Source organism: Elaeis guineensis, chromosome 5 (assembly GCF_000442705.2).
Source record: "Elaeis guineensis isolate ETL-2024a chromosome 5, EG11, whole genome shotgun sequence".
Taxonomy (NCBI): Eukaryota; Viridiplantae; Streptophyta; class Magnoliopsida; order Arecales; family Arecaceae; genus Elaeis; species Elaeis guineensis.
This window is the reverse complement of record NC_025997.2, coordinates 97453925-97464219: the sequence shown is the minus strand read 5'-3', so window position 1 is coordinate 97464219 and position 10295 is coordinate 97453925.

Genomic DNA, 10295 nt, shown 5'->3' with positions numbered 1-10295 from the left:
GGACGTGCTACCAGTGTTGATTGTTCTCGACTGGTCATAGTGGTTCAGTTACATCGGGAACATGCAACCACTCTATTAACAAAGAGTTGCTGTGGGGTAAAAATAGGGTTGGACTCAATAACTATTAGGTGAGGGACCCAATGACGGCTTTACACCTACTTGTGAACGATGGGTCTGACTTAACTAAGAAGTACAGATAATAACTATTAGGTGAGCCCAAATGACTTAGAGACTAAATAGCTGCAATATGCTTAGAAAAGTATATGGGTAAAGAGTTATCCATGCATTGATGTTTAATCATATTACCAATAACTATTAGGTGAGGTGCACAGCATTGGTGGGACCGTAGCACCCACTAGAAATTCAATTATCATGTTAAAATTTTTATTTTTCCATCCGGAGAGTGTGGGAGTTCTGATAAAATAGTGGGAGTCTCTTTTTGCATCTAAAAATTCTTAGAGCAAAATTATAAAATAAATATAAATATTCAATTAGAATCTTTACTCTCTGTTGTTCATTGTGTTAGCTTTCAGCTCTCTAACTTGAATTCTAGATATCAATCGATTAACCAAAATTGAGTATATAGACTGGCTTACAAACTTAAAAATTATTTTTTATTTTAAAAAATTAAGCAATATTTTTTACTAAATTATTCTAATATTAACAATCCATCAAATCCATAGTCAATGAGTTATACTTGACAAGTGGATGGACAATGACAATAAAGATAGGTGCTATGCATGAGTACATGTACACTGCCAACGACATGTTGATTTATCCACAAGTGTTGTAAGGTGATCAGAGTCATACAGTGCATGTGATGCATGATGGGCAGTCAGTCTATGATCATTATTTGATAATGATCGAGGATATTAAAGAGCTTAAAAGGCTCGACATGACCATGCATAAGGAATTGCTTATAGATTTGATCCTACAATCCCTGTTTAGTTTATATGGATAGTTTATGGTAAACTACGATATGCAAGACCATCATGGCACTTTATCTGAATTGGTCAAAGTATTGATAACAAAAGAACCTTGAAAGAGTTTAGAGATAAATACCTAGAGAGCCTAAAGAAACAAAGATATATCTAGAGTAGGTGTGTCAAAATTGCTCAATAATATCCTTACAATTTTTTTTCTCCTAATTGAGCTACAGACTCTAGTGTAGAATCGATGGAAAGGTAGAGGGCTAAGCAAGTAACCCTTGAATTGGTTATAGGGCAATAGTTGCTGCTACAGCCATAGGTATCTATCCTTTGCGATCATCATTTGGATTTAGTTCTTAGAGATAGTCTCTATCATTTGCATATGTAAACTTAATTGAGCAATCAGTGAATGCCATTGGATCTAAGGGATCTAAAATTGAGATAAAATTTAAAGTATATGTGGAACGTATAGCTAAGTCATATTGGAGAAGAAATGATTAACAAACTAAAAAAATATGGGCTTGGGCTCATTGACTGTTGAGTCAAATCCAATTTGTGCATCATCTCTTTGAGAAAATATGACCAAGCTACTCTTGTGGGATAAGAGGAAAAAGACCACTGAGATACTTATCCTTATATACATTTGATGCGTGTAGCCCATGTGATGTGCTAACCAAGGAGTTGTCTCTATTTTGAATATGAGATACAAATCTAAAATTTTTGAAAGATTCAAAGAATTCAGATGTAAATAGAGAAATAAATCAAAAAATTTTTGAAGGTACTTCGATCGGATCGAGGATGCAATACCATTGAAAAAAAATTTTCGATTATCTCATAAAATGGTATTGTTTCATATTGGACCCCTCTTAGTAAATCTCAGCTCAATGAGATAAGAAGAGTCATGGGACTATATAAGATATGATCTGATCCATAATAAAATTTACTAATTTATTTATATTTCTTTAGAGACATACTTTATTTCTATAAAATTGGATTCTTTCTAAACCGATTCCTACCATACCATATAAGATATGATATGGTAAGAACTGAATCTTGATTATTTTGAGATTCAAGGATGTCCAGCCTGTGTCTAGGACAGCAGGTGGATATGTTAGAGGATAGGTCTATAAAGCTCTTTCTAAAAGAGTTTGAAATATTATTTTTTGATGGGATTATAATGTGATTGTGACTCAATGCTATGTTCTTGAAAAATTGTAAGTAGTGGGAGAAAAGTTAAGCTCTAAGAGAGTGTCTCTGAAGAGCAGGGAGCCTTAGGACCTTAAGAATATATTAATCATGAGCCAGTAGATGTGTGTATTCTTCCTTCACCTCATATACATAGTAGGATCTCTAATCCTCTCGAAAGGTACTTGAGTATGCTTAATAGAGGATGTATAGAAAATTATTTTTCATGAAAGATAGGGAACATAGAGATGATCCCAGAACCTACAACAAGGCGATGTGAGATATCGACTCTGAAAAAAGATGTGAAATAGCTTTCCTGAGTAGAGATCTTTTGAAGATTTCTATATGAAATAGCCTATGGATTTTACTTCTTTGTGATAGGTGATCACAAAGACCACAATACCCTTAAAGTTGGAACATTCATTTCAATGATATAATTAAATTGTTTGATCAGATATGAAGAATTATGGGTTTCAAAAAGGTCAGTGGGAGTGTCCAATACTGACATTGGTTAAAATATAATTGAATATAGATTTCTCCACGAAAGACATAAAGTGAGCATCCTAAAGATCTATAGAGATAGATGCAATTGGATGCTTATATTTTTACAGATAAAATATAGAGATCGGATGCTGAAAGTGTTCAGCATAAAAATCTCAGAGAGGGGTCTACTACCCACTCAAACATAGTCGTATACCATAAAGTACTTGAACTGATTATACTGTGATTGTCACAAGTAGATATTAGTTGTATTCAGGCTGTGAGCATTGGATTGCTGTAAAAATATCCTTAAGCTCTTAAGAAGATCTGAGGATATGTTCAGAGAAGGATCAAAGCTAGGAGTGGAAGGATACATCAATTTAGACTTTATGCCTGATGTTGATGGTAGGATATCTACATCATGGATGTGTTCTTATGTTGATATCTTAAAAATATTTTAAATAATCGATCAATGAAAGCTGAGTACACTGTAGATGTGTAGGATGCATTCTGGTTGTAATGTTGTTGCAGAATTAGTTGTCATACCATCAGATGTCCTGACACTATACTGCAAAGATAATGGCACCATAGTCCTTGCTAAGGAGCCTAGGTCTCACTAGATATCCAAGCACATAGAACAACAGAACATGCGACTATCTCGAATAGAAATATATAGAGGTGTAGAGAGCAAACTCCACATGTGATGTAGGTGACCCACTAGTAAGTCACTTGGCTAGCCTAAGACTATAGCCTGTCTTGTGAAGATAGGGATTGGTACATGGTAGATTGGCTTTAGTGCAAGTGAGAGATTATTGGATGTATGCCCTAGAAGCCAATCTTGGCTGACACATTTCATATCTCTAGGATATGATTTTATACTTATTGGGCAGTTATATTACCATTCATGTCTATGTGTCCATAAATCATCCAAGGGATTAATAAGATGATGACACATATTCTCAAAGAGTTGAGAATTTGAGGCATATGTTATTGATGGTAGATTCCTAAATTACTTCTGGTCATAGGATCATCATGAGGATAATGATTGATCTGGATAGACTAGTACATAGATTACTCTTTTGGACAGATGGATCTCGAGTCTGCAGTGTAGAGACACTGGAGCAAGAGTGCAGATGGTTGATAGAGAACAACTAGCACCGAGCGTGACTAACACGAGAAGTCACATGGATGTCTGCTCACTCGTGAGTAACTTTCTCTATGCTGCAGTTGTATGACTGATCCTTTGACCTGAGATGACACTACTACTTGCAATGAGACTATTGAAGTTTGACTGACACATCAACATGGGTCTCAAGGAGCCCTTGTAGTGGATGTTGGCGATAGTTGGTCCACTGTAGTAGGGTGTGCATCAAGATGGGATCTATCGATCCTAACAGAAGGGAGTAGTCCTATGAAATTTAAGAGGCTGAGTCCTTAAGTCTATGGCCATAGTAGTGTGATTGATAGAAAAGAGTTTCTATAGAATCACATATGGACTTAAGCTGGTTGAATCTATTATATGTCCGATGTTGAGATATGATGATTTATCCATGACCTACCATCTAGTCGGGACTCACGATAGAGGGACTGAATCACACATTAACTACATCTAGAGGTTTATTTTAGTTCTACTGGATTGTCACTACATATTGCTAGGTGTCACTAGTGGATTGTGAGAGCTCACTAGGATTGTTCTGGATCAACAATCCTTGTTGAGTTAGAGTGAAATTATTCCGATCTATTGAAAAGAGTTTCAATGATACAATGATAAAGATCATTGTATATCTCACTATCAGATAGAATTGAATCGATGAGGTCACACAATAAAAGGATTAAGCTTGGAATAAGTAATTGAGCTTATGAAGTATCAATTGGGTTTAGAAAAACCCATTAGGTTCATGGTAACTTTGCTAGCACATGATTGGACCCAATTCCTCTTTTCATTGGGATTACTTATTTGATAAGTTAATTCTAACTTAATTACCTACTAATAACTTACATGAATAAGATTCATGAGACTTCAATTATTAGGTGTCTAAGGTTATGGATCACATAAATTAAGGGTGCAAGTCCCTTATGAATCTCCTTGATAGTTATTATGGGGCGCCACCTTGATTTGATCAATTTGGGCATATCCATTGATTAGAGGGTCTTTTATTTTCATATAGGGCATCACTTGGGTGTGTTTTGGGGTGTCTAATCATGGGTGCAAGGGCTCTAATTGTTGGCGCCTAATGGGCTTCCTAATGTAAGTTAGATAACTTAAGTTAATAGGAATCCTAATGCAAGTAGGACTTGTATTATGAAATTAAATAGGATTCAATCCTTATGCCTATTTCAAGAGACCTCCCCTAAGGTCCCTAAGGCATCAAAACTAGCAGTCCCTCACACCCAAAGGCTCTCTCCATGCCCTCTCTTCCTCTCCTTTTCTCTCCTCTTGGGTGTTCTATACACCCCTTCCTTGGGATGCACGTCCTAAAGATTTTTTCATACCCAAAGGAGTTTGGATGCCTCTTCCTTGAGAATTTTTAACATCTGGTAGTAGCACATAGCAAAGAGAAATACTAAAGAAGAGGAGAAAAAGAAGATCAAGGAGAAAGATCAAGTGTTGATCGCGATCCAGGCTTCGTTCAGATTCAGCAGGCTGAATTTTAGAGAACCAAAATTCAGATTAAAGAGGACTGTTTCAGGCTGATCTCGAGTGGATACTCATAGATGTTGGATATTTATGAAGCTAAGAGAGAGCCTCTTCTCTTTCAGATCCAGTTTTGAAGAAAAAAATTGCAAAACAGGTATGTGATTTAATCACAATCTGAATTTCAACATATATCAATTTCAGCATATGAAATAGATCATGTGATTTTATATTTTTATACATATAAAATTAAGATTAAATTATTTTATTCTTATTCTTCATTATGATATTTAGAAAATAAAGTTTTAAAATACATATACATACATCAAATCCCAAAATCCAACAAGTGTACCTTCAGGCTGGAGCAGTAGGTTGACATAATTCCTTAGGAAGGTCTTATCAAGATAGAAGATGAGGTGCTCATTTTAAAGTCCTCACTTGAGTGCCAACATGGCCACCGATTCATCGAGGTTGTGCACCTCTAATGTGATAGCATTAAAATACACAACATAGTTGAACAGCAACTCATCCTCTTCTTGTTAGAGAGAGAAGAGGCTATTAAAATTCCTTAACTGAGCTTGACTACAACCAAAATAACACTACAAGAATATTCCTTATTAGCAATGACTAACATGTCATCATTAATAGTGATATTTACTGATGAATTATTATGACAGAAAAGAAAACCATCATTAAAGGTTGAAGATCTATTAGTGATGGAGGATTTTGTTATTAGCGATGGCATAGCCGTCGCTATAACTCTTAAATTTTATTTATTTATTTATTTATTTTATTTATTTTAATTTTAGTTAGTTGTTAGCGATGGCTTTAGTGATGCAACTTCTGCCATCGCTAATGTAATGCCTTAAAACCCCTCATTTTCGATCGATTATTTTCCATCACGAACCTATCTCCCTCCTTTTTCCCCCACCTTCGATCTCCCTTCTTCTCCCATCGCACCGTCGGAACCCTATCAGAGCTCCCATCCCTATGCCTTAGTCTCTATGTCAGATCCACCATCCCTGTGCCCCTGATTCCCCCCTTCTTCCCTCGGCATGCTCTCGAAACCCTATCGGAGCCCCCATCCCTGCACCCCAGTCCCCACACCGCCATCCCCATGACGGATCCACCATCCCCACACCATCACCACCCCCCTTCTTCTCCTACCACACCATCGAAACTCTAACAAAGCCTTCATCCCCACACCCCAATCCCCATGCCACCGTCCCCACATTGGATTCGCTGTCCCCATGCCCCTGCCTCCCTCGCCTCCCCCCTTCTTCCCCCACTACATCATTGGAACCTCGTTGGAGCCCCCATCCCCACGCCCCAATCCCCGCACCATCATCCCCACATCGGATCTGCTATCCCCGTGCCCTCACCATCCTCCCTCACCATTCCCTCCTCTTCTTCCTATCCTCTGATGAGTATTAGCAATGGTGGCGATGGAGTTGTCACCACACATCATTCCCTCTTCTTCCATTTTTTGATGTTTGAATTTAAATTTATGATGTTTATTTTAATTAATGATGTTTGAATTTAATTTATACATGAAATGTGCATCCCAACCCTTTCTATTTGCAATACTACTTGGTACTTTAGAAATCCCGAGGTGGGATTTGCTTGGATGCTCTATTGGGGTGGTAAAGGGTGCCGCCTCTATGGATGCTCTGGCTCGACCCATTAGCACGGGATGCATGAGCTGACTACCTTGGGCGATAGTTTCTAGTGTGTGGGTCGTACGGTCCGATCATCCTATGGTCGAAGCCTACATGTGCAGGATGCGTGTCCCGACCCTTCCTATTTGCAATGTTGCTTGGGACTTTGGAACCTTTGGAGTGGGATTTGCCTGGATGCCTTATTGGGGTGCTGGGGGGGCCACCTCCATGACTGCCCTAGCTCGGCCCATCAGCATGGGATTTGTGATCCAACTGTCTTGGATGGTAGTCCCTGGTGCGCAGGACATGCGGCTTAGTCGTCTGGCGCGCCCTAAGTCTGCCTGTGCGGGATGCACATCCTAGCCATCCTTATTTGCAATGCTGCTTGGTACTTTGAAACCTTTTAATTTAAAAATTTTAAAAATATTACATTACATAGAACCATAGACCCATCCTTTGATTAATGCACATATTCTATACCATCCGTATATTTATATATTTTTGTATGATTGGAAAAATTATATACGTTAATCAATTGATTGTTGAGTATGGACAGTTTGAAAAATATAATTAATTCTATAGGTTATTACAGTAATCAAATGGTATGTTAAGGGTTTGAGAAAAATTTTAGATAATATTTTTTCTTTAGTTCTCCTTACATAACTTAAGCTGTGTGGGGAGAACTAAAGAAAAATACTATTAAAATTTTTTTCATCTTCTATTGCATATTGTTTGATTATTGTAATTGATCTGTGTTGGGTATAAAATACCCTCAGTCGAAGTTCTCAACGGGATTGACCCTCACGAGTCGTCTCCAACTCCCACGGCAAAGCAGACTCCACCCGGACTCCTACGGGAGCTAGGCTCGTCTTCAACTCCGACTGCAAGGAAGACTCCGCCCGGACTCCTACGGGAGCCGAGCTCCATCACCAGCTTCAACTGCAAGCAGACTCCGCCCGGACTCCTACGGGAGTCGGGCTCCATCACCAACTTCAACTGCAAGCAGACTCCGCCCGGACTCCTATGGGAGCCGGGCTCCGTCACCAACTTCAACCGCTGGTAAGCTTCGTCCGGACTCCTACGGGAGCCAAACTTCACCCCTGACTTTAATTGCAGGAAGACTCCGCCCGGACTCCCACGGGAGCCGGACTCCACCCATGACTCCGATTGCAAGCAGACTCCGCCCAGACTCTTACGGGAGCCGGGCTCCGTCACCAACTCCAACGGCAAAGCAGACTCCGCCCGGACTCCTACGAGAGCCAAGCTCGTCTCCAACTCCGACTGCAAGGAAGACTCCGCCCGGACTCCTACGGGAGCCGGGCTTCGTCACCAACTTCAACCACTGGTAAGCTTCGTCCGGACTCCTATGGGAGCCAAACTTCACCCCTGACTTTAATTGCAGGAAGACTCCGCCCGGACTCCTATGGGAGCCGGGCTTCATCCCCGACTCCGGCTGCAGACAGACCTCGTCCGGACTCCTACGGGACTCCGACTGCAAGCAGACTCCGCCCGGACTCCTACGGGAGCCGGGCTCATCTCCAACTCCAACGGCAAAGCAGACTCCGCCCGGACTCCTACGGGAGCCGGGCTCGTCTCCAACTCTGACTGCAAGGAAGACTCCGCCCGGACTCCTACGGGAGTCGGGCTCCGTCACCAACTTCAACTGCAAGCAGACTCCGCCCGGACTCCTACGGGAGCCAGGCTCCGTCACCAACTTCAACCGCTGGTAAGCTTCGTCCAGACTCCTACGGGAGCCAAATTTCACCCCTGACTTTAATTGCAGGAAGACTCCACCCGGACTCCTACGGGAGCCGGGCCTCATCCCCGACTCCGGCTGCAGACAGACCTCGTCCGGACTCCTACGGGAGCCGGACTCCACCCATGACTCCGACTGCAAGCAGACTCCACCTGGACTCCTACGGGAGCCGGGCTCGTCTCCAACTCCAACGGCAAAGCAGACTCCGCCCGGACTCCTACGGGAGCCGGGCTCGTCTCCAACTCCGACTGTAAGGAAGACTCCACCTGGACTCCTACGGGAGCTGGGCTCCATCACCAGCTTCAACTGCAAGCAGACTCCGCCTGGACTCCTACGGGAGCCGGGCTCCATCACCAACTCCAACGGCAAAGCAGACCCCGCCCGGACTCCTACAAGAGCCGGGCTCGTCTCCAACTCCAACTGCAAGGAAGACTCCGCCCGGACTCCTATGGGAACCGGGCTCCGTCACCAACTCCAACGGCAAAGAAGACCCCGCTCGGACTCCTACGGGAGCCGAGCTCGTCTCCAACTCCGACTGCAAGGAAGACTCCGCCCGGACTCCTACGGGAGCCGGGCTCCGTCACCAACTCCAACGGCAAAGCAGACTCCGCCCAGACTCCTATGGGAGCCGGGCTCGTCTCCAACTCCGACTGCGAACAGACTTCGCCCAGACTCCTACGGGAGCCGGGCTCCGTCATCAACTCCAACGGCAAAGCAGACTCCACCCGGACTCCTACGGGAGCCGGGCTCGTCTCCAACTCCGACTGCAAGGAAGACTCCGCCCGGACTCCTACGGGAGCCGGGCTCCATCACCAGCTTCAACTGCAAGCAGACTCCGCCCGGACTCCTACGGGAGCCGGGCTCCGTCACCAACTTCAACCGCTGGTAAGCTTCGTCCGGACTCCTACGGGAGCCAGACTTCACCCCTGACTTTAATTACAGGAAGACTCCGCCCGAACCCCTACGGGAGCCGGGCCTCATCCCTGATCCAGCTAAAGGAAGACTTCATCCGGACTCTTACGGGAACCAGATTTCGGGCTCCTCTCAAATGGATAGCTAACCACCCCTCGCCGCCAGACACTCCAACCGAACTTCAGCCGACAGGTCTGCACTCCCTGGCGTGATGCAGCGACGGCCACGATCCTGCTCCACTTCCTGCGACGGATTTCGCACGGCTCCATTACTCCCTGGCAGACCGCTATGATGCCCACGATCCTGCTCCACTTCGTGCGATGGATACCGCACGATTCTTCCATCCTCTGGCAAGTTGCGACAACGGACGCCGCTCCACTTCCTGCGGCAGACTCCACGTGGCGCGCTTCAGTGATAGCCATGGGTCTACTCCACTACTCTTCGCAACAAACTCCGTCTGACCCTGGGCAGCCCACGACCAGACGGTTACAAACATCGCTATCAGTCTGTTGCTCCCTCCGCCTATAAAAGGGGGAGCCCCAGATACGTTAAGTTTTAAGCTCCATTTTCTATCTCAAAACTCTGCTAAAACTTCTGTTCAAGCACTCCATTCTGGTTGAGGCAGAGAACTGATTTGAGCGTCGAAGGGTCTTACCGGAGTAACCCCACCTCCGATTGAGACTTCTTTTGCAGGTCCCGACGGTGATCACGACTCCCTCGACTCCAGCTTCTCCGGTGCA